The sequence below is a fragment of the Mustela nivalis genome (assembly GCF_964662115.1).
Source record: "Mustela nivalis genome assembly, contig: HAP1_SCAFFOLD_3033, whole genome shotgun sequence".
Taxonomy (NCBI): Eukaryota; Metazoa; Chordata; class Mammalia; order Carnivora; family Mustelidae; genus Mustela; species Mustela nivalis.
Window position 1 is genome coordinate 1442 of NW_028133636.1, and position 25639 is coordinate 27080.

At 47.6% G+C, this 25639-nt stretch overlaps 1 long non-coding RNA gene across 3 annotated transcripts; it reads right to left on the bottom strand.

The window, feature by feature from the left end:
- Positions 1 to 9320: 9320 nt before the first annotated feature.
- Positions 9321 to 25414, bottom strand: LOC309858643. 3 transcript variants are annotated; one of them, XR_014308284.1, is made up of 6 exons: positions 24708 to 25414; positions 24338 to 24470; positions 23744 to 23898; positions 10672 to 10804; positions 10078 to 10232; positions 9321 to 9433 (listed from the first exon to the last, which is right to left on the bottom strand). It is a non-coding gene; the product is annotated as an uncharacterized lncRNA (long non-coding RNA). The 3 variants fall into 3 exon arrangements; XR_014308285.1 differs by lacking the exons at positions 23744 to 23898; positions 24338 to 24470; positions 24708 to 25414 and adding an exon at positions 11042 to 11745 and having other exon boundaries at positions 9324 to 9433; XR_014308286.1 differs by lacking the exons at positions 9321 to 9433; positions 10078 to 10232; positions 10672 to 10804 and adding an exon at positions 22991 to 23100.
- Between the last annotated feature and the right edge of the window lie 225 nt (positions 25415 to 25639).

A 25639-nucleotide genomic window follows, 5' to 3' on the forward strand; every position in this document is an offset into this window, starting at 1 on the left:
GCCCCTCAGCCCACACAGGGGACACGTGCTGGGCAACAGCAGACAGCGGTTCTTCCCAGTGCTGGCATTCCCACTGGCTTTCTGGCGAATTCTGGAACCACCAACGTTCCAGTAGGCAGCACCTCTGCAAACTACAGCTCTACGCCTGAGCCCATGGATACCTCACCTCCCTCACAGGCCATGGTCTTTCGTTCACTGCCAAAGTCCCAGGCAAACCACTTAGCATTCCACAACACACCACCCAGTAGCAGCCACACCACCAGCTTACCTGGCAAGGCAGCCATGACACGCATAGCAATTCCTATCCACTATGCCCCACGAATCCTCCCTCGGCCCGGATCTGGGAACCCAAAACGGCACTAGCCTGGCCGTTCCTACCCGCTGGGAAAGCCAGTAGGCCCAACACAAGCCACAGGCCCAACTGCCTCTCTAGTCCCACCATCCAGAGATGGCAGGAAGCAAGCAGGCCTCTGCATTTGGCACCACTGTCAAAAAACGAAGGCCTTAGGTTCCAAGGCAGGTCTTCTCCCCGGTGCCATATCAACCACTAGTGGCCGTGCAGTTGCCGCTGGGATACACAGTGCCAGGCTCGCACTAGTGGCCGTGCAGTTGCCGCTGGGATACACAGTGCCAGGCTCAGCGGCTCCCTGCTCACACTTGCCCCTCTAGGCCCCCACATGTCAACAGCACCTGCAGCCCCCGTGGGCGGTGGGAGCTTTGGGTCTGGTGTGCCTATGCCAGGCCCCGCTCGCTCACAGGTACCCGGAACATCCCAACTTGGGGCAGGGCTGCAGGGGGCACCCAGCACCACTTCCGCTCCTCCTGTTGGTCAGACAACAACGGCCCTCTCTCAGAACATTCTGGGTGCTGCCGGAGGACAGGCAAGTACTGTCACCTTAAACCCGGTTACCTGGGTCCAAGCAGTCCAAAATGTGGGAGGGGCGGTAGTGGGACACCACAGTACAGTTTCCACTGCTGGAGGTGCTGGTGGGCCCAGTACCCTTCAGCGTGCCCAAGGAACACCTAGACCAAGGAAATCGTCTCCACGTGGAACACCAACGACCAAGGGCAAGCGAAACACGTCTACTTCCAACTTGTGCTTGGAGTCAAACACCAAAAGCCAACCCGCCCAAAGCAGGGGTGGTCCGATTACGGGACACGACAACACGGCTCCCAACGTCAGAGGCTGCAGTGTGCGCATTACCCGCAAAGGCGTCCACCGTTCAACGAAACAACGAAAGCCAGGGGTAAGGACTACCACCTCACAAAAGAGGAATTCGACATCGAGCGAAGTGCATGCTTCGCCAGGAAATCCGAGCCCTAGGGGCCGACCTGCCGAAAGTACGGGCAGCGCACCTGACCGAAAGGACAACGGTTGCCCCACTATCGCAGCCTCTGGTGTGCCCACGACACAGAAGTGCTCACACAGAAGGGGCTCGCCTGGCCACACGACCGCTCTTGTAACTCCAGCTTGTAACACCACCACTCGGTGCTTCAACCCACCACTACCTGTTCCCTCCTTCCGCCAAGCACCTGTGGCGCACCTGCCCAGACTGGTCAAGCTGCCCTTCCTGCATTCCATCAGGATAACTCGGCCCCACCTGATGCAAACTCTATAGACCACATCGTAGCCATGATGGCGGCCCTTTCTATCAGCAAGCGCCCTCAGAAGACTTGCAGACTACCTGGCACTGACACAGGTGGTGCTAGGGGAATCAGCACCACATCTTCTGTGACCAGGAACGCCAAGGGTCCCCCATCCACACAGACCACACGGAGCGCCCCCAACCACAGCACTGATGGTGCAATGGGGGGTAGCGCCAAGACCTTTTAGAAACATACCCTCCGAACACGTAGGCCTGCCCCTAGTCAGAGTCCTCCTCTGACTTTGGAGAAACCAGCAATGTGTTCCGAGGGTCCTGGCCTACTGTTCCTGTGCCCTGGACATAGCTGAGTCACCGTCATAAACTGCCCAGGGCTTCCTAGGAAACTACCAAGGTCCTTTCTTTTGGGAAGGGACATACCAAGTTCCTACCAAGTTCCTGCACATTGTTATGTGACAGTAAATGGACTTTGCTGTGCTGTACGGGGACTCAGCCCCTTCAACTGAAACTGAACCTGTTTTCAGTAGTCAGAAGGAAACACCCTTTGCGGGTGTACATTTTGCAAGGTGAGGGGCACCTGAGCCCAGTTAAGAAGTACACCAGATTCGAGAAGTTCCAGATACAGTTCCAGAATAGAAGAAAGCAGCATGTATCCTCAACGGTGCCCCCCAGCGCACCCCGCTGCCCCCCCCCCCGGTTGGCGTTAACTTGGCTGACCAAAGCTCTGAGCCAGTTTTGCCTCCTCCTGCAACCGGCAGGATGCTGTCTGCTGTCTGCAAAAGTTCCTTGCCCCATGCCTACCTGACTCAATGGACCCTTACCTTTCCCAAACTGAACATATACTTCTCTAGCTATAAAACATATATACTTCTCTAGCTATAAAACTTTGTTCCTGTTAACCTGCCTTTGCTCATGTGCCTTTTTGTCTCAACAGTGGAGAAAGAATTAACCTATGTGAGTGGTGATGGGTTCAGCCAGAATTAAGTCTGTACAATTTTCTGTGTAGCAGGGGCTGGGATGTGGAAGTAGCCAGGCTGCTAGTGCTGACTCCTGAGATCTGCATTTTGACTGGAAGGGGTGACAATCCAGGAGGACATACGGTTCAGAGGCGGGAGGGATGAGGTGACTGCCCTCCCCTCTTCCCTCTGTGTTTCGCTCTCCTCTCCCCCCACTCTGACCTCATTAGCGGCGGGATAACCCCCGATGTGTCAAAGGAAGCCACTCGACGATTTTAGTTTCTAAACATGTTGAAATGCTTTCTTATGTGCCTTCTTACTTAATTTAGACTTAGTCCCGTCAACCAATATGTTCCCTCTTCACCCAGAGAGGACAGTCTGAACCTAGAGGAACAAAGGGAGTAGAAGCCCGTGCTTGCTCTGTGGCCTGGCTCTGGCCATTTTCACTGCCTCCTGCTATGAACTCTTAGACTGTAGAAGGCCACCTCTTAGAGAACATTTCTTTGTCATACCTCTTTGACAAATCCCGACTCAACGGGTCCACACGGTAAATGGAGTCACTTGAGCCTCTGGCAAGCCATATATGTCAATACTGGCAAGACCTATAAAACTTCTCCTAACAATCGAGTCTTTGTCTCAAACAAGCCTACTCTGGAAAGCCATCCTGCGAAGTAAGCTAAGGTGGGCAACTGCCCGAGACTTCCCTGACCTGTACACTTCCGGGCACCCTGAAGTCCAGTGCATGTAAACATCTCCTTTGTTCCTTCCTGATTCTCCTCTAGTCAGATGCTCAGCCACCTGCCACTCCCCGAGGTCCCCTTGCTTTGAGCCAGACCTTTGTGTAAGTGACTACAGAAACCACCACTCTCCACGCAGTCATCAGCCAAAATCAAAGTATCTTTTGTCAGCTTGAGCAGGTTGAATAATAGCCCCTGAAACACGGCCCCCCAGGTCCATATCCTTGCCCTTATAATCTATGATTTTCAGTACATTTGGAAAAAGGTCTTTGTCGATATAATTAAGTTAGAGTTTGGAGGTGGCGGGATCCCTCAATAAAATAAATCCCAAGAACCCTCACACATGGAGGACAGGGGGAGATTTGAGGCAGAAAAAAGGGAAGATGTGGGCACATAGAGGAGAAGGTGATGTATAGACAAAGTCAGAGACTGAGTGATGGGCTCATAAGCCGAGGAAGAGAGCAACCCTTAGAAGCTGAAAGAGGCACAGAGTGGATTCTGCCCTCGAACATCTATAAAGCTCTACCGACACCTTGATTTCAGACTTTTGGCCTCCAGAACCATGAGAGAGGAACCTTCTGTTGTTCAAGCCACCACGTCTGTGGCCATTTTCATGACAGCCACAGGGAACTAACACAGCTGCCATTAAACCTTTCCCAGGGCTTCGTGGTTTACTGCACAACACTGTCTGGCCTAACCTCCATGTGTTCAAACTGTTTCAAAGGTCACAATGTCCTACCACCTAAGAAAGACCACAGCACAAAGCCATCTTCTCTGGCAGTACCAAGACAGTCCCCACATAGACATTTTACTTGGCAGACTTTGGCTCCTTTTTATTTCTCAGTGTTCCCATGTAATGCACTAAATGTTAACATCTTTCAAATATCCTAATAAAGTACAAAAACCTTACTACATCTAGGTCTGGAGTAGGGTAGGAAGTAAAAAAGGAAAGATAGAGACTGAAATATGTTTTTACTTTTATTGATAAGCCAGGTTTGAGAAGCCCAGTGTGAATGAAAGCTTAATGGCCCCAGAATTGGGCAGATTACCAACTAGTAATACTCGGGATGTGAGAAACAGAAGATACCCACTCGCATTCTCGAGGAAGAGAACAGAATTAGTCAAGGCGAGCATGACCGGTTAATTCTTCCTAAACTTTCTATGGACACCATTTGCTCACCTTAGGGGCAGAGTAAATAAAGAAGCAGAGCTGAAATGAGCTAAGGAGCGCTCTCTTGACATGACTAAAGGATCAGGAGTGGCGAAGGAACATTTGGTACTCCCTACTCCCACCCCAGCATTTAAAAACAAAACAAAACACACATTTACAATGCAAAACATATCAAACGACTTTAACCCTGATTTACTCTTCCTACAATAAATAGCCAATCAAGAGCCTTGGGCAAAAACATCCTGATTAGGGCGCCTGGGTGGCTCAGTGGGTTAAGCCACTGACTTTGGCTTAGGTCATGATCTCAGGGTCCTGGAATCGAGTCCCCCATGGGGCTCTCTGTTCAGCAGGGAGCCTGCTTTCCTCTCTGTCTCTCTCTCTCTGCCTGGCTCTCCGTCTACTCGTGGTTTCTCTCTGTAAAATAAATAAATAATCTTTAAAAACAAACAAACAAAAATCCAAATTAGCTGCTGATAAAATTCTTTGCGAGCAGATCCCTCTACATGGCTCAGAGGGCGAATATAGACCTGTCTTGCTTCAGGACTTTCTTACCAAGAATCCCTATCATTTGTATCCTATTCTACAAATACGGCCCATGGCCTAGCTCCACCTTCATCTGCTCTTCCTGGGTTAGTCATAAAGACACGTGTAGAAATAAACAGAAGGCACAAGGTAGGAATGTATAAAATAGTGGGAAAAAACATTCAAAGTGGAGTCCAGTACCACCACCATTTACCAGAGGTGAACTTTCAAGCAGCAGCATTCACATTCCTTTTCTGGTTTATCTGTCAAGTGCTAATAAGCAGTATGTACATAACTCCTTTTCCTTTTCTGAAATCTGGGTTTTATGGCTAGCCACCAGACACCAAGTAACATGCTAAGGCAACATCGACAGATCAAAAATGTCAGTCCCTGGTCTCAAGGAACGTTGCCTAGGAGAAGACAGAGACGTGTAAAAAGCACAATTAAAATACAGTGTAGCCCACACGACTGTAGCCAACGCAACAACCAGGAAGGCCAAAGTGCCATGGTAGCCAAAAGGAGAGAGTGGTCCCAACACTAAAAGGACGGCACAATAAAAATAATATGCAAATTGAGTTTTGAAAAATGCAGTGGCTTTTTCCAGGTGCACAACAGGGAGAAAGGACTGCTTGGTGGAAGGAAAAGGACAATCCAATATGGGAAACTACTCACATAACCCAGGAAAGTCAAGTGGGGAGTAGCAGGAATAGGGATTACATAAACTGGGCATCATGACTCTCTGTAAACAGAAAGCCCCTGATTAATGACTCAACTGACAGACCATACGCCCATTTTGCAAGACTACCTTCAGAGAAACGCTGAGGACCCATTTAAGGGGGAAGAAAACAGAATTAGTAACTCCTACCAGAAAGACTAAGGACCTGATATTAACACCAGGAAACAAATGAGAAGATATTCAGAGGCAGAACCCAGTGTGTCTGACGATGAATTCAGATTTGGCGATGAGAAGTCATTAGGAAAGGACAAACAATGGTAATCTTAACATCTTCTGCCTAAAATGTTCTCCCTAAAACAACGTACAAAGAGTTTCTTACAAGTTACAAAGACAAGAATGCTAGTTCAGTGATCAAGTCTATTGGAGTTAATTGGTGATGGCTCTGCGTTCTCTCAGCCTTCTAGTTCCATGGTCTTTTCTCAAGGATTAAATGATCTGAGGATCTGGCTTTCAGTTTTTGTTCACAATTTGTTGGTTCTGATATCTTAGTGCTGGCAGTTGTTCAGTTATTAAGAAATGGTTCAATGTCTTGGTCTCTAGCATCCTTCCAGGCCTTCTTTTCTTGATGTTTTTTGCTTTCGTTTCAATCGCACATTTAAATTTTTCTTATTTTGGTAAAATACTTATTGTTTTATTTTTGTTTATTACGGTAAGATTCTTACTGTTTTTATTTTTAATTTTTTTTTTTTTCTGGCAAGAGGTCTTCTCAAGAGGTTGTGCTCTTTGAAATCCCATCAGCAATGAATAGGATTCTCTGTTGTCTCACATCCTTACCAGCAAGTAGTACTGTCAGTTTTTGGTATTTAAGCCATTTTATTAAATGGGTGGGGTATCCCACGGGTGTTTTGTTTTTCTCTAATGCACAGTGCATATCCTTTTCCAATAATTCCCCAGTGTTGAGCAATTCTTTTTTAAAGATTTTATTTATTTGACAGAGATCTCAAGTAGGCAGAGAGAGAGAGAGACAGAGAGAGAAGCAGGCTCCCTGCTGAGCACACAGCCGGATGTGGGACTCGATCCCAGGACCCCGAGATCATGACCTGAGCTGAAGACAGCAGCTTAACCTACCGAGCCACCCAGGCGCCCCTGTTGAGCAATTTATAGACGCGTATTTGTCCTTTTTATATACTATCCACTAAGATGTCGACTCCTATTGCCTTTTCATTTTAACTGATTTGGGGAGTTTAGTTTCTTATTATGAAGTTGTTGTGGTCGTTGTTTTTGTTGTTAGTTTACTACTTCTCTGAATATTCCGCATGCATATCTTTCTTTAGATATGTGTTTTGAAAACATATTCTCCTAGCCAGGTGCTTGTCTTTCCATTCTTTGAACACTGTCTTTCACAGAATGGACATTTTAAAATTTAATAAGGTCCACATCATCAATTTTCTTTTCTTTCACGAATCACGCTTTCTGTGTTGTACATAAAAACTGTGCTTCAATCACACATTTAGTCTTTTACGGTGGCAAAATACACGTAACAGAAAATTTTAAATATACACTTCAGTGGCATTAAAATGTATTCACGATGTCGTATAACCATCACCACCATCCATCGCCAGAACTTTTGTTATCATCCCAAAGTGAAACTCTATTCCCATAAGAACAACATCCCAATACCCACTCAGCGCAAGTCCTAGAAACCACCATTTGACTTCCTGCTTCCATGAATTTGCCTATTCTAAATACCTCAGCTAGGTAGAATCATATAATATTTGCCCTTTTGTGACTGACTGACTTCACTTAGCATAATGTTTTCAAGGTTCATCCATGTTGTAGCGTGTATCAGAACATCATGACTTTTTTAGGCTGAATAGCATTCCATTATACCCATATATCATACCCAGTAGGTACAGTAAATATATGTATACATTTCCTATACATTATAGGAAAATGTAAAAATACGTATTTGGTATTAGAAATCGGAGAAAACTTTTCTATTTTCAGGAAATTTGTCTAATAACAATTATCTTCTATCAGGAGCTCACTACCACTCTGAGAAGATGGGGCTAACCCCCACACTGACTCACTGAATGTCTTTCTTACATGAACCAAAGAAGGCTGAACCTACTCTCTAAAAAAGTCTTCTCTGGCATAGATCTAAGAGAGCAAAAAGAAAACCTCAAGAGGTTCAATACTTCTGTTCAGAGAAGCAACTGGAACTTTCGATGATTACCTGGCACTGACCAGACTTGCTTGACGTGAAAATAGAATTGTAAATCTCACAAGATCAGATGACCTTGGAAGAATTTCAAAACTCCCTGCCATTAATTGGAATTCCCTTAAGAACAGCCTTCCTTAAACATACTGATAATACGCTTCACAGATCGATATTCAGAAGCCCATGTTTTGGCTAAAGGAGCTTCAGGAAAACAAAACAAAACAAAACAAAAGGAGACTTGTGGTTTAGTTCTACCTACTTTGGAGCCTCTGTTTAAATCACCCACTTCCGCTGGGTGGCTCAGTGGGGTAAAGTCTCTGCCTTCGGCTCCGGTCATGATCCCAAGGTCCTAGGATCAAGCCCCACATCGGGCTGTCTGCTCAGCAGGGAGCCTGCTTCCTCCTCTCTCTCTCTGCCTGCCTCACAGCCTACGTGTGATCTCTATCTGTCAAATAAATAAATACAATCTTTAAAAAAGAAAAATGAAACCATATTTTGGGGTGCCTGGATGGCTCAGTGGGTTGGAGCCTCAGCCTTCGGCTCAGCTCATGATCCCATGGTCCTGGCATCCAGCCCAGCAGTGGGCACTCTGCTCAGTGGGCAGCCTGCTTTCTCTTCTCTCTCTCTCTCTCTCTCTCTCTCTCTCTCTGCCTACTTGTGGTCTCTGTCTCTCAAATAAATAAATAAATAAATAAATAAAATCTTTAAAAAACAAACAAAAAAAAGAAACCATACTTAATCAAAGGATAGAAACACCAAACTTAACACCAAAGCCAAGAGTCTGTGGAAGTCATCAACCACAGAAAGATTCTGAAACCTTTCTAGAAGGCAAAAAGTGAAATGTAGGCGTGGTGGACAGAATGATCAAGTCAAGACTACCCTGAGAAGGGGCTGCACAAAGCCAGTTTACTTCTGCTGAGCCTCGGTTAGAGTAAAGAGAGAGAAGAGGGGCTGAAAACAGGGAGACAAAAGTCCAGAATAAAAGTTCATGTAATGAGCTCCAAGGATCACTCAGTCGGCCCTCCGTATTACTCTGTATGAATTACAAGAGATTGTTGGTGAGCGAAATAAGGGAAAGGGAACGAGTGGCCAGCCACAGGTTATTAGCTAGAGTTCACTGTCATTACTACCAATTCCATCCAAGGTTGCCCACCCATGGCTTCATTTGCCATAACTGAAGATAACTGCTTTATAAATGGTCAAACAAGGAGTAGTCTTTCTGGCAAATTTATAAATAACTGTTATTGTTAAAATATTTTCATTCATGACTAAATCAATCACTTTAAAAAAATTTTACCTTGACAAAGTCTATCTCAACCTGTCTGCATCTGCCAAGCCATATATTATCTAAGAACAACGACTTCCCAACTAAATTATTTCATCTTACGAAGACAAGTAAGAGAATGGTCTGTATTTTGAAAAAAGCACCCTGTCCCTATTCCCATTTGACAAGAAAAATAAAGAGGTGATTTTTCTGGGATATCCTTGTCCAAATTTCCTTTTACTGTCCTGAAGTCCTAACACTCATCATGTTTAATTCTTCCTCCTTTGGGAAAAAAAAGAGATAGAAATCATATGACTGTAATTGATTGTTTTCAGATATGTCAGATGTGACCACCTTTTTCAGAGTTCCTCCAAGAAATCTTTGCCCAAAATTTCTACAAACTTGCTATTTCTGTTCAAAAAAATCAAAAAAAAAAAAAAAAAAAAAAAGGAAATCAAGAAATTGTTCCCTACTGAACTCTCCTCAAATGATATCAAGGAATTATGGCTAAATGTCATAGCTGTAAATCATTTCTCCTTCTAGAGAGTTTAGAAAGGCCTTATAATATTTGTCCTTTTCTGCAAGCAGAATGTGCGTCTGAGTGCGACCTCCTGTGTCCCACCAACCTCAAAGTTTCGTAAGGACGGATGTCCACATTTGCTCCACCAACAGAGCTCTAAAACTAATTCTGTAGCATATGAATCATGTCCACAGCTATTTCAAATACAAGAATTAAAAATATATACAAAACTTTAAAATGTATACACATTGTTTTTAACTGATCAGTATGATTTTTGGTTCTGAAACTTTTGCATGTCATATTCGTAATGTGCAACATCAGCCCCATGAGAGAGAAACACTTCAGTGAAGTAAGTTGAAGGGCTGCCTGGGTGGCTCAGCCAGTTAGGCGTCTACCTTCAGCTCACGTCATAATCCCCAGGTCCTGGGATGGAGCCCCGCCATGGGCTCTCTGCTCAGTGCAAGGCTGCTTCTCCCCCTGCCTGCTGCTCCCCCTGCTTGTGCGTGCTCGCTCGCTCGCTCTTCTCTCTCTCTCTCTCTCTGACATGTAAATAAATAAAATCTGAAAAAGAAAATGAAGTAAGCCAAAGAAAAGAGACTCAAACTAGGTAGAGCCATGCGTAAGGTAAGATTGTTTTGAAATCTTTCTCAGCATGCGGAAGCTTCCAGCTCCTAGACAGGAATACACGTTCCCCTTGCCACACTCCCAAGAGTAGGTCTCCCCTCTTGTGCATAAGAACGTCTAGAATTACATGTATGTGCCAACGATGTCGAGGGAACCTGGCTGGCATACTCACAATGAGCAAACTGTATTGATCTGACTTTAGTCCATTAAACTGCTCCACTATTAAGTTGAATAAATGATGGATTTGCTTTCTAGACATGAACCAGCTTCTCATCTATATGGAATCATCCACTGGTGCATTCCTTTCAGGTGGATAACAATTTATCTAGACTATAATCTTTATATATTTACATAGCATCTTCAAGTGCCATCTTACCTATCTGGATCCTTCAAAGTAGACCAAAGAGCAAACCGGGTCTGCAAGGCTGAATTACGACTGTGGGATGGTACAAGGCTGGCAACTGATGGTCCGTGACTCCCGTCTTCTGAGATCAGAATCCAGTGTGGTCCTTGAACAAAAGAAGACTTCATATTGGGCAGTGGCTGTGCTCACTGTGAGTACAGCAGCACCGTTCTCAGTACCCTAAGAGCTACAAAAAATAAAAGTAAAAATTTAAAAAACGCTCACACACCCTCCGGAGTAAGAGCTCTGGCATCACTCGGGCTGGGCTGGGTTCGAATGCCGAATAAGGCACTACCGTCTGTGTGACCCCTGCCAAATTCCCAAAAAGAAAGAGCGAGCTTACCTGCCGGAAAGGGAGGCCACGGAATACAGACAGCATCTAGTCAGGTCAGGGTTAGGAGTCTGGCTCAGAAACCACCTCTGCGGCTTGCCAGGTGACTCTGGTGGCCTGGCTCCAGGCCTCACAGGGAAGCAGGGAGGTAGCCTCGAGCAGCAGGCCACCCCTCGCAGCGCTAGGGGGCTCCCGTGCTCGCTTGCTTGGCGGGCTCAGGGGAGGGCTGGCAACTCACGGCGGGGGCGGGGGCGGGGGCAGAGGACCGCAGCAGTCCCACAGAGCTCCCCACAATATGGCTGCCCGGAGGCGGCCATATTGGGTCCAAACAACTCAGCCACGTCAGAAGGAAGTCCCAGGCCCTGGAGGCTGGTGGGCGGGGCCTTCCAGGCCCTGGAGGCTGGTGGGCGGGGCTCTGAGGCCTCATCCTTTGCCCTCTGGCATACGCACTTGCCAACATTGGGCCTGCTCCTCCCTTCTCTGTGACGTGCTCCAGGCATATATCACAAGCACCGGGCTGGGTTGCTCAGTGCCTGCTAGACCTCGAGAAGAGTTAGGACCTCCGGAGGCGCTCTCCGAGTTTCATACTCTTGTCTCGCGATCGTTTGGCACACTGCAAGCGCTACATGGGCAATCTGCTTAGTAAGTTTCGTCCCCCGCCCCGCCGCCGTCCCCTGCCAGGCCGATGTCGCCCGCTGGTCTCTCCTGCCTGCTCAGCCTCCCATCCTGTCCGGCACCACCCAGCTGCTCCGGCTGCTCCGGCTGCTCCCACACCTTCCCACTGCCCTGGGCACAGGCCATTCCACCGGGATCTTAGGCCTTTACCAGCTAGCTTTCATGTGGAGCCAAGGAGACGGTATCCGCTCCCTCAGGCCGTGTGTTCCCCTGTGGGCCTCCTCCCCTCGGTGAACTGGAGGGACCCTCCGAAAACACCTGTACGGTCCGCTTGTACCTCCATCATGTTCAGACCCTCGAGAACCGTGAGGATCCCTCCACCCCGGCAGAAATTCACTGTCCTGCCTTCCCAACCCCAGCAGACAGTCGAGGCTGTGAAGCCGAAACCATCCAGTTACCTCCCGGCGTCCTGCCCAAAGGCGGTGGGGGAGAAGGTCCAAGAAGTGCCCAGAGAAGGGAAGGATGATTTGGGAGACACCAGAGGGCCGGATGATGGGAACAGGGCCCCCCACAGCAGTGGGGATATACTGTGGACATCCAGGCCCCTGGAGACCGGTGGACTGCTCAGTTCTCACCAAGGCAGCCCTGCACCTGGGGACCCATCTCCCAATCCCTCAGGAGACAGCTTGGGGGCAAACACTCAGACACCTCGGGTGAGCTCCCCCTCGCCCCCAGCAGAAAGACCTGCTGTCACTTCAGAGGGCCCAGCTGGTGACGTTGCTCCTCTTCGGAAGCCTGCTCCAGAGGTAGCAGTGCTCTCCCACCCAACCCCAGGCTGCCCCTTGCTGCAGGAGACATCAACACAGAAAGTGGTGGCTGAAAACCATCGGCCTAGCCAGAGCACACCAGACCTCTTGAGGAAGGTCACAGAGGCGCATAAGCCTCGAGGCAAGCCATCCGAGCACCCCTTGCCACCAGTATCTGCCACCAGTAGGCCCTCCAAAAGGAAAATACCCATGCCACTTTCTGTGCCTCTGCCATCAGCAATGCCATTCCAGTGGGGCAGAGGAGAGTTGCCCCCACCTCCCAAGCTTCCTTGCATAGCTTTGGGCAGAAAGCTGGGCATTCTGGACAATACCGAGGGGCAGGGGAAGAAGACCTTGGAGGGCGGAGCAGAGATCCTGGCAGACGACGGGGCCACTCAACCTGCCCCTTCCTCCCCCCTACTTGCCTCAAAGACTACAGACTCCCTGCCCCCGGCCATTCACACATCACAGGTCCCTGGTCCTACCACCGACTTGGCTGACCAATCTGCCAGGCCCCCAATCCCATCTGTCCCTCCACCCTCCCCAACAGAGACTACTGATCAGGGAACAGCCTCTGGAGCTCCAAACTCTCCCACTCTGGCTGTTCCTACTGGCTCTCCTCCCCCTGGAGAAATTCCACTTCAGAAGGAACACCCTCTTCAACCACTCATCGGTACAGCACCTACTTCCGACCCCCCGGCTCCTCCTTGTAACACCTCAACCGTCTCATCACAGCTGCCCTCCTGCAAAGGAGAATCCCCAACTCCTATGTGTGTCGATCCCTCAACCGTCTCATCACAGCTGCCCTCCTGCAAAGGAGAATCCCCAACTCCTATGTGTGTCGATCCCTCAACCGTCTCATCACAGCTGCCCTCCTGCAAAGGAGAATCCCCAACTCCTATGTGTGTCGATCCCCCCCCTCTTTTCCCACCCACCCCTCTTCCAGTCCCTTCCCCAAAGAGTCCTGGTATTTTTGTGGCGGCATCAGCCACAAAGGCATCAGCCAACTGGACATCTGGCCATACTTCCAACGCTGATGTCACTGACATGGACACGACTCCTGCTCCTCAAGCTATCACGTTCAGATCTCCCCGGGGCCCCGGGGTGAGCTCTCCTTCATTATCCCAGGGCCGTTGCAACAGGACGCTGAAGCGCCCTGGAAGCACTCTGGCCTCTACCATCCCATTGAAATTGATGGCCACCTGCCCCAACATCGCCCCTCAGCCCACACAGGGGACACGTGCTGGGCAACAGCAGACAGCGGTTCTTCCCAGTGCTGGCATTCCCACTGGCTTTCTGGCGAATTCTGGAACCACCAACGTTCCAGTAGGCAGCACCTCTGCAAACTACAGCTCTACGCCTGAGCCCATGGATACCTCACCTCCCTCACAGGCCATGGTCTTTCGTTCACTGCCAAAGTCCAAGGCAAACCACTTAGCATTCCACAACACACCACCCAGTAGCAGCCACACCACCAGCTTACCTGGCAAGGCAGCCATGACACGCATAGCAATTCCTATCCACTATGCCCCACGAATCCTCCCTCGGCCCGGATCTGGGAACCCAAAACGGCACTAGCCTGGCCGTTCCTACCCGCTGGGAAAGCCAGTAGGCCCAACACAAGCCACAGGCCCAACTGCCTCTCTAGTCCCACCATCCAGAGATGGCAGGAAGCAAGCAGGCCTCTGCATTTGGCACCACTGTCAAAAAACGAAGGCCTTAGGTTCCAAGGCAGGTCTTCTCCCCGGTGCCATATCAACCACTAGTGGCCGTGCAGTTGCCGCTGGGATACACAGTGCCAGGCTCGCACTAGTGGCCGTGCAGTTGCCGCTGGGATACACAGTGCCAGGCTCAGCGGCTCCCTGCTCACACTTGCCCCTCTAGGCCCCCACATGTCAACAGCACCTGCAGCCCCCGTGGGCGGTGGCAGCTTTGGGTCTGGTGTGCCTATGCCAGGCCCCGCTCGCTCACAGGTACCCGGAACATCCCAACTTGGGGCAGGGCTGCAGGGGGCACCCAGCACCACTTCCGCTCCTCCTGTTGGTCAGACAACAACGGCCCTCTCTCAGAACATTCTGGGTGCTGCCGGAGGACAGGCAAGTACTGTCACCTTAAACCCGGTTACCTGGGTCCAAGCAGTCCAAAATGTGGGAGGGGCGGTAGTGGGACACCACAGTACAGTTTCCACTGCTGGAGGTGCTGGTGGGCCCAGTACCCTTCAGCGTGCCCAAGGAACACCTAGACCAAGGAAATCGTCTCCACGTGGAACACCAACGACCAAGGGCAAGCGAAACACGTCTACTTCCAACTTGTGCTTGGAGTCAAACACCAAAAGCCAACCCGCCCAAAGCAGGGGTGGTCCGATTACGGGACACGACAACACGGCTCCCAACGTCAGAGGCTGCAGTGTGCGCATTACCCGCAAAGGCGTCCACCGTTCAACGAAACAACGAAAGCCAGGGGTAAGGACTACCACCTCACAAAAGAGGAATTCGACATCGAGCGAAGTGCATGCTTCGCCAGGAAATCCGAGCCCTAGGGGCCGACCTGCCGAAAGTACGGGCAGCGCACCTGACCGAAAGGACAACGGTTGCCCCACTATCGCAGCCTCTGGTGTGCCCACGACACAGAAGTGCTCACACAGAAGGGGCTCGCCTGGCCACACGACCGCTCTTGTAACTCCAGCTTGTAACACCACCACTCGGTGCTTCAACCCACCACTACCTGTTCCCTCCTTCCGCCAAGCACCTGTGGCGCACCTGCCCAGACTGGTCAAGCTGCCCTTCCTGCATTCCATCAGGATAACTCGGCCCCACCTGATGCAAACTCTATAGACCACATCGTAGCCATGATGGCGGCCCTTTCTATCAGCAAGCGCCCTCAGAAGACTTGCAGACTACCTGGCACTGACACAGGTGGTGCTAGGGGAATCAGCACCACATCTTCTGTGACCAGGAACGCCAAGGGTCCCCCATCCACACAGACCACACGGAGCGCCCCCAACCACAGCACTGATGGTGCAATGGGGGGTAGCGCCAAGACCTTTTAGAAACATACCCTCCGAACACGTAGGCCTGCCCCTAGTCAGAGTCCTCCTCTGACTTTGGAGAAACCAGCAATGTGTTCCGAGGGTCCTGGCCTACTGTTCCTGTGCCCTGGACATAGCTGAGTCACCGTCATAAACTGCCCAGGGCTTCCTAGGAAACTACCAAGGTCCTTTCTTTTGGGAAGGGACATACCAAGTTCCTACCAAGTTCCTGCACATTGTTATGTGACAGTAAATGGACTTTGCTGTGCTGTACGGGGACTCAGCCCCTTCAACTGAAACTGAACCTGTTTTCAGTAGTCAGAAGGAAACACCCTTTGCGGGTGTACATTTTGCAAGGTGAGGGGCACCTGAGCCCAGTTAAGAAGTACACCAGATTCGAGAAGTTCCAGATACAGTTCCAGAATAGAAGAAAGCAGCATGTATCCTCAACGGTGCCCCCCAGCGCACCCCGCTGCCCCCCCCCCCGGTTGGCGTTAACTTGGCTGACCAAAGCTCTGAGCCAGTTTTGCCTCCTCCTGCAACCGGCAGGATGCTGTCTGCTGTCTGCAAAAGTTCCTTGCCCCATGCCTACCTGACTCAATGGACCCTTACCTTTCCCAAACTGAACATATACTTCTCTAGCTATAAAACATATATACTTCTCTAGCTATAAAACTTTGTTCCTGTTAACCTGCCTTTGCTCATGTGCCTTTTTGTCTCAACAGTGGAGAAAGAATTAACCTATGTGAGTGGTGATGGGTTCAGCCAGAATTAAGTCTGTACAATTTTCTGTGTAGCAGGGGCTGGGATGTGGAAGTAGCCAGGCTGCTAGTGCTGACTCCTGAGATCTGCATTTTGACTGGAAGGGGTGACAATCCAGGAGGACATACGGTTCAGAGGCGGGAGGGATGAGGTGACTGCCCTCCCCTCTTCCCTCTGTGTTTCGCTCTCCTCTCCCCCCACTCTGACCTCATTAGCGGCGGGATAACCCCCGATGTGTCAAAGGAAGCCACTCGACGATTTTAGTTTCTAAACATGTTGAAATGCTTTCTTATGTGCCTTCTTACTTAATTTAGACTTAGTCCCGTCAACCAATATGTTCCCTCTTCACCCAGAGAGGACAGTCTGAACCTAGAGGAACAAAGGGAGTAGAAGCCCGTGCTTGCTCTGTGGCCTGGCTCTGGCCATTTTCACTGCCTCCTGCTATGAACTCTTAGACTGTAGAAGGCCACCTCTTAGAGAACATTTCTTTGTCATACCTCTTTGACAAATCCCGACTCAACGGGTCCACACGGTAAATGGAGTCACTTGAGCCTCTGGCAAGCCATATATGTCAATACTGGCAAGACCTATAAAACTTCTCCTAACAATCGAGTCTTTGTCTCAAACAAGCCTACTCTGGAAAGCCATCCTGCGAAGTAAGCTAAGGTGGGCAACTGCCCGAGACTTCCCTGACCTGTACACTTCCGGGCACCCTGAAGTCCAGTGCATGTAAACATCTCCTTTGTTCCTTCCTGATTCTCCTCTAGTCAGATGCTCAGCCACCTGCCACTCCCCGAGGTCCCCTTGCTTTGAGCCAGACCTTTGTGTAAGTGACTACAGAAACCACCACTCTCCACGCAGTCATCAGCCAAAATCAAAGTATCTTTTGTCAGCTTGAGCAGGTTGAATAATAGCCCCTGAAACACGGCCCCCCAGGTCCATATCCTTGCCCTTATAATCTATGATTTTCAGTACATTTGGAAAAAGGTCTTTGTCGATATAATTAAGTTAGAGTTTGGAGGTGGCGGGATCCCTCAATAAAATAAATCCCAAGAACCCTCACACATGGAGGACAGGGGGAGATTTGAGGCAGAAAAAAGGGAAGATGTGGGCACATAGAGGAGAAGGTGATGTATAGACAAAGTCAGAGACTGAGTGATGGGCTCATAAGCCGAGGAAGAGAGCAACCCTTAGAAGCTGAAAGAGGCACAGAGTGGATTCTGCCCTCGAACATCTATAAAGCTCTACCGACACCTTGATTTCAGACTTTTGGCCTCCAGAACCATGAGAGAGGAACCTTCTGTTGTTCAAGCCACCACGTCTGTGGCCATTTTCATGACAGCCACAGGGAACTAACACAGCTGCCATTAAACCTTTCCCAGGGCTTCGTGGTTTACTGCACAACACTGTCTGGCCTAACCTCCATGTGTTCAAACTGTTTCAAAGGTCACAATGTCCTACCACCTAAGAAAGACCACAGCACAAAGCCATCTTCTCTGGCAGTACCAAGACAGTCCCCACATAGACATTTTACTTGGCAGACTTTGGCTCCTTTTTATTTCTCAGTGTTCCCATGTAATGCACTAAATGTTAACATCTTTCAAATATCCTAATAAAGTACAAAAACCTTACTACATCTAGGTCTGGAGTAGGGTAGGAAGTAAAAAAGGAAAGATAGAGACTGAAATATGTTTTTACTTTTATTGATAAGCCAGGTTTGAGAAGCCCAGTGTGAATGAAAGCTTAATGGCCCCAGAATTGGGCAGATTACCAACTAGTAATACTCGGGATGTGAGAAACAGAAGATACCCACTCGCATTCTCGAGGAAGAGAACAGAATTAGTCAAGGCGAGCATGACCGGTTAATTCTTCCTAAACTTTCTATGGACACCATTTGCTCACCTTAGGGGCAGAGTAAATAAAGAAGCAGAGCTGAAATGAGCTAAGGAGCGCTCTCTTGACATGACTAAAGGATCAGGAGTGGCGAAGGAACATTTGGTACTCCCTACTCCCACCCCAGCATTTAAAAACAAAACAAAACACACATTTACAATGCAAAACATATCAAACGACTTTAACCCTGATTTACTCTTCCTACAATAAATAGCCAATCAAGAGCCTTGGGCAAAAACATCCTGATTAGGGCGCCTGGGTGGCTCAGTGGGTTAAGCCACTGACTTTGGCTTAGGTCATGATCTCAGGGTCCTGGAATCGAGTCCCCCATGGGGCTCTCTGTTCAGCAGGGAGCCTGCTTTCCTCTCTGTCTCTCTCTCTCTGCCTGGCTCTCCGTCTACTCGTGGTTTCTCTCTGTAAAATAAATAAATAATCTTTAAAAACAAACAAACAAAAATCCAAATTAGCTGCTGATAAAATTCTTTGCGAGCAGATCCCTCTACATGGCTCAGAGGGCGAATATAGACCTGTCTTGCTTCAGGACTTTCTTACCAAGAATCCCTATCATTTGTATCCTATTCTACAAATACGGCCCATGGCCTAGCTCCACCTTCATCTGCTCTTCCTGGGTTAGTCATAAAGACACGTGTAGAAATAAACAGAAGGCACAAGGTAGGAATGTATAAAATAGTGGGAAAAAACATTCAAAGTGGAGTCCAGTACCACCACCATTTACCAGAGGTGAACTTTCAAGCAGCAGCATTCACATTCCTTTTCTGGTTTATCTGTCAAGTGCTAATAAGCAGTATGTACATAACTCCTTTTCCTTTTCTGAAATCTGGGTTTTATGGCTAGCCACCAGACACCAAGTAACATGCTAAGGCAACATCGACAGATCAAAAATGTCAGTCCCTGGTCTCAAGGAACGTTGCCTAGGAGAAGACAGAGACGTGTAAAAAGCACAATTAAAATACAGTGTAGCCCACACGACTGTAGCCAACGCAACAACCAGGAAGGCCAAAGTGCCATGGTAGCCAAAAGGAGAGAGTGGTCCCAACACTAAAAGGACGGCACAATAAAAATAATATGCAAATTGAGTTTTGAAAAATGCAGTGGCTTTTTCCAGGTGCACAACAGGGAGAAAGGACTGCTTGGTGGAAGGAAAAGGACAATCCAATATGGGAAACTACTCACATAACCCAGGAAAGTCAAGTGGGGAGTAGCAGGAATAGGGATTACATAAACTGGGCATCATGACTCTCTGTAAACAGAAAGCCCCTGATTAATGACTCAACTGACAGACCATACGCCCATTTTGCAAGACTACCTTCAGAGAAACGCTGAGGACCCATTTAAGGGGGAAGAAAACAGAATTAGTAACTCCTACCAGAAAGACTAAGGACCTGATATTAACACCAGGAAACAAATGAGAAGATATTCAGAGGCAGAACCCAGTGTGTCTGACGATGAATTCAGATTTGGCGATGAGAAGTCATTAGGAAAGGACAAACAATGGTAATCTTAACATCTTCTGCCTAAAATGTTCTCCCTAAAACAACGTACAAAGAGTTTCTTACAAGTTACAAAGACAAGAATGCTAGTTCAGTGATCAAGTCTATTGGAGTTAATTGGTGATGGCTCTGCGTTCTCTCAGCCTTCTAGTTCCATGGTCTTTTCTCAAGGATTAAATGATCTGAGGATCTGGCTTTCAGTTTTTGTTCACAATTTGTTGGTTCTGATATCTTAGTGCTGGCAGTTGTTCAGTTATTAAGAAATGGTTCAATGTCTTGGTCTCTAGCATCCTTCCAGGCCTTCTTTTCTTGATGTTTTTTGCTTTCGTTTCAATCGCACATTTAAATTTTTCTTATTTTGGTAAAATACTTATTGTTTTATTTTTGTTTATTACGGTAAGATTCTTACTGTTTTTATTTTTAATTTTTTTTTTTTTTTCTGGCAAGAGGTCTTCTCAAGAGGTTGTGCTCTTTGAAATCCCATCAGCAATGAATAGGATTCTCTGTTGTCTCACATCCTTACCAGCAAGTAGTACTGTCAGTTTTTGGTATTTAAGCCATTTTATTAAATGGGTGGGGTATCCCACGGGTGTTTTGTTTTTCTCTAATGCACAGTGCATATCCTTTTCCAATAATTCCCCAGTGTTGAGCAATTCTTTTTTAAAGATTTTATTTATTTGACAGAGATCTCAAGTAGGCAGAGAGAGAGAGAGACAGAGAGAGAAGCAGGCTCCCTGCTGAGCACACAGCCGGATGTGGGACTCGATCCCAGGACCCCGAGATCATGACCTGAGCTGAAGACAGCAGCTTAACCTACCGAGCCACCCAGGCGCCCCTGTTGAGCAATTTATAGACGCGTATTTGTCCTTTTTATATACTATCCACTAAGATGTCGACTCCTATTGCCTTTTCATTTTAACTGATTTGGGGAGTTTAGTTTCTTATTATGAAGTTGTTGTGGTCGTTGTTTTTGTTGTTAGTTTACTACTTCTCTGAATATTCCGCATGCATATCTTTCTTTAGATATGTGTTTTGAAAACATATTCTCCTAGCCAGGTGCTTGTCTTTCCATTCTTTGAACACTGTCTTTCACAGAATGGACATTTTAAAATTTAATAAGGTCCACATCATCAATTTTCTTTTCTTTCACGAATCACGCTTTCTGTGTTGTACATAAAAACTGTGCTTCAATCACACATTTAGTCTTTTACGGTGGCAAAATACACGTAACAGAAAATTTTAAATATACACTTCAGTGGCATTAAAATGTATTCACGATGTCGTATAACCATCACCACCATCCATCGCCAGAACTTTTGTTATCATCCCAAAGTGAAACTCTATTCCCATAAGAACAACATCCCAATACCCACTCAGCGCAAGTCCTAGAAACCACCATTTGACTTCCTGCTTCCATGAATTTGCCTATTCTAAATACCTCAGCTAGGTAGAATCATATAATATTTGCCCTTTTGTGACTGACTGACTTCACTTAGCATAATGTTTTCAAGGTTCATCCATGTTGTAGCGTGTATCAGAACATCATGACTTTTTTAGGCTGAATAGCATTCCATTATACCCATATATCATACCCAGTAGGTACAGTAAATATATGTATACATTTCCTATACATTATAGGAAAATGTAAAAATACGTATTTGGTATTAGAAATCGGAGAAAACTTTTCTATTTTCAGGAAATTTGTCTAATAACAATTATCTTCTATCAGGAGCTCACTACCACTCTGAGAAGATGGGGCTAACCCCCACACTGACTCACTGAATGTCTTTCTTACATGAACCAAAGAAGGCTGAACCTACTCTCTAAAAAAGTCTTCTCTGGCATAGATCTAAGAGAGCAAAAAGAAAACCTCAAGAGGTTCAATACTTCTGTTCAGAGAAGCAACTGGAACTTTCGATGATTACCTGGCACTGACCAGACTTGCTTGACGTGAAAATAGAATTGTAAATCTCACAAGATCAGATGACCTTGGAAGAATTTCAAAACTCCCTGCCATTAATTGGAATTCCCTTAAGAACAGCCTTCCTTAAACATACTGATAATACGCTTCACAGATCGATATTCAGAAGCCCATGTTTTGGCTAAAGGAGCTTCAGGAAAACAAAACAAAACAAAACAAAAGGAGACTTGTGGTTTAGTTCTACCTACTTTGGAGCCTCTGTTTAAATCACCCACTTCCGCTGGGTGGCTCAGTGGGGTAAAGTCTCTGCCTTCGGCTCCGGTCATGATCCCAAGGTCCTAGGATCGAGCCCCACATCGGGCTGTCTGCTCAGCAGGGAGCCTGCTTCCTCCTCTCTCTCTCTGCCTGCCTCACAGCCTACGTGTGATCTCTATCTGTCAAATAAATAAATACAATCTTTAAAAAAGAAAAATGAAACCATATTTTGGGGTGCCTGGATGGCTCAGTGGGTTGGAGCCTCAGCCTTCGGCTCAGCTCATGATCCCATGGTCCTGGCATCCAGCCCAGCAGTGGGCACTCTGCTCAGTGGGCAGCCTGCTTTCTCTTCTCTCTCTCTCTCTCTCTCTCTCTCTCTCTCTGCCTACTTGTGGTCTCTGTCTCTCAAATAAATAAATAAATAAATAAATAAAATCTTTAAAAAACAAACAAAAAAAAGAAACCATACTTAATCAAAGGATAGAAACACCAAACTTAACACCAAAGCCAAGAGTCTGTGGAAGTCATCAACCACAGAAAGATTCTGAAACCTTTCTAGAAGGCAAAAAGTGAAATGTAGGCGTGGTGGACAGAATGATCAAGTCAAGACTACCCTGAGAAGGGGCTGCACAAAGCCAGTTTACTTCTGCTGAGCCTCGGTTAGAGTAAAGAGAGAGAAGAGGGGCTGAAAACAGGGAGACAAAAGTCCAGAATAAAAGTTCATGTAATGAGCTCCAAGGATCACTCAGTCGGCCCTCCGTATTACTCTGTATGAATTACAAGAGATTGTTGGTGAGCGAAATAAGGGAAAGGGAACGAGTGGCCAGCCACAGGTTATTAGCTAGAGTTCACTGTCATTACTACCAATTCCATCCAAGGTTGCCCACCCATGGCTTCATTTGCCATAACTGAAGATAACTGCTTTATAAATGGTCAAACAAGGAGTAGTCTTTCTGGCAAATTTATAAATAACTGTTATTGTTAAAATATTTTCATTCATGACTAAATCAATCACTTTAAAAAAATTTTACCTTGACAAAGTCTATCTCAACCTGTCTGCATCTGCCAAGCCATATATTATCTAAGAACAACGACTTCCCAACTAAATTATTTCATCTTACGAAGACAAGTAAGAGAATGGTCTGTATTTTGAAAAAAGCACCCTGTCCCTATTCCCATTTGACAAGAAAAATAAAGAGGTGATTTTTCTGGGATATCCTTGTCCAAATTTCCTTTTACTGTCCTGAAGTCCTAACACTCATCATGTTTAATTCTTCCTCCTTTGGGAAAAAAAAGAGATAGAAATCATATGACTGTAATTGATTGTTTTCAGATATGTCAGATGTGACCACCTTTTTCAGAGTTCCTCCAAGAAATCTTTGCCCAAAATTTCTACAAACTTGCTATTTCTGTTCAAAAAAATCAAAAAAAAAAAAAAAAAAAAAAGGAAATCAAGAAATTGTTCCCTACTGAACTCTCCTCAAATGATATCAAGGAATTATGGCTAAATGTCATAGCTGTAAATCATTTCTCCTTCTAGAGAGTTTAGAAAGGCCTTATAATATTTGTCCTTTTCTGCAAGCAGAATGTGCGTCTGAGTGCGACCTCCTGTGTCCCACCAACCTCAAAGTTTCGTAAGGACGGATGTCCACATTTGCTCCACCAACAGAGCTCTAAAACTAATTCTGTAGCATATGAATCATGTCCACAGCTATTTCAAATACAAGAATTAAAAATATATACAAAACTTTAAAATGTATACACATTGTTTTTAACTGATCAGTATGATTTTTGGTTCTGAAACTTTTGCATGTCATATTCGTAATGTGCAACATCAGCCCCATGAGAGAGAAACACTTCAGTGAAGTAAGTTGAAGGGCTGCCTGGGTGGCTCAGCCAGTTAGGCGTCTACCTTCAGCTCACGTCATAATCCCCAGGTCCTGGGATGGAGCCCCGCCATGGGCTCTCTGCTCAGTGCAAGGCTGCTTCTCCCCCTGCCTGCTGCTCCCCCTGCTTGTGCGTGCTCGCTCGCTCGCTCTTCTCTCTCTCTCTCTCTCTGACATGTAAATAAATAAAATCTGAAAAAGAAAATGAAGTAAGCCAAAGAAAAGAGACTCAAACTAGGTAGAGCCATGCGTAAGGTAAGATTGTTTTGAAATCTTTCTCAGCATGCGGAAGCTTCCAGCTCCTAGACAGGAATACACGTTCCCCTTGCCACACTCCCAAGAGTAGGTCTCCCCTCTTGTGCATAAGAACGTCTAGAATTACATGTATGTGCCAACGATGTCGAGGGAACCTGGCTGGCATACTCACAATGAGCAAACTGTATTGATCTGACTTTAGTCCATTACACTGCTCCACTATTAAGTTGAATAAATGATGGATTTGCTTTCTAGACATGAACCAGCTTCTCATCTATATGGAATCATCCACCGGTGCATTCCTTTCAGGTGGATAACAATTTATCTAGACTATAATCTTTATATATTTACATAGCATCTTCAAGTGCCATCTTACCTATCTGGATCCTTCAAAGTAGACCAAAGAGCAAACCGGGTCTGCAAGGCTGAATTACGACTGTGGGATGGTACAAGGCTGGCAACTGATGGTCCGTGACTCCCGTCTTCTGAGATCAGAATCCAGTGTGGTCCTTGAACAAAAGAAGACTTCATATTGGGCAGTGGCTGTGCTCACTGTGAGTACAGCAGCACCGTTCTCAGTACCCTAAGAGCTACAAAAAATAAAAGTAAAAATTTAAAAAACGCTCACACACCCTCCGGAGTAAGAGCTCTGGCATCACTCGGGCTGGGCTGGGTTCGAATGCCGAATAAGGCACTACCGTCTGTGTGACCCCTGCCAAATTCCCAAAAAGAAAGAGCGAGCTTACCTGCCGGAAAGGGAGGCCACGGAATACAGACAGCATCTAGTCAGGTCAGGGTTAGGAGTCTGGCTCAGAAACCACCTCTGCGGCTTGCCAGGTGACTCTGGTGGCCTGGCTCCAGGCCTCACAGGGAAGCAGGGAGGTAGCCTCGAGCAGCAGGCCACCCCTCGCAGCGCTAGGGGGCTCCCGTGCTCGCTTGCTTGGCGGGCTCAGGGGAGGGCTGGCAACTCACGGCGGGGGCGGGGGCGGGGGCAGAGGACCGCAGCAGTCCCACAGAGCTCCCCACAATATGGCTGCCCGGAGGCGGCCATATTGGGTCCAAACAACTCAGCCACGTCAGAAGGAAGTCCCAGGCCCTGGAGGCTGGTGGGCGGGGCCTTCCAGGCCCTGGAGGCTGGTGGGCGGGGCTCTGAGGCCTCATCCTTTGCCCTCTGGCATACGCACTTGCCAACATTGGGCCTGCTCCTCCCTTCTCTGTGACGTGCTCCAGGCATATATCACAAGCACCGGGCTGGGTTGCTCAGTGCCTGCTAGACCTCGAGAAGAGTTAGGACCTCCGGAGGCGCTCTCCGAGTTTCATACTCTTGTCTCGCGATCGTTTGGCACACTGCAAGCGCTACATGGGCAATCTGCTTAGTAAGTTTCGTCCCCCGCCCCGCCGCCGTCCCCTGCCAGGCCGATGTCGCCCGCTGGTCTCTCCTGCCTGCTCAGCCTCCCATCCTGTCCGGCACCACCCAGCTGCTCCGGCTGCTCCGGCTGCTCCCACACCTTCCCACTGCCCTGGGCACAGGCCATTCCACCGGGATCTTAGGCCTTTACCAGCTAGCTTTCATGTGGAGCCAAGGAGACGGTATCCGCTCCCTCAGGCCGTGTGTTCCCCTGTGGGCCTCCTCCCCTCGGTGAACTGGAGGGACCCTCCGAAAACACCTGTACGGTCT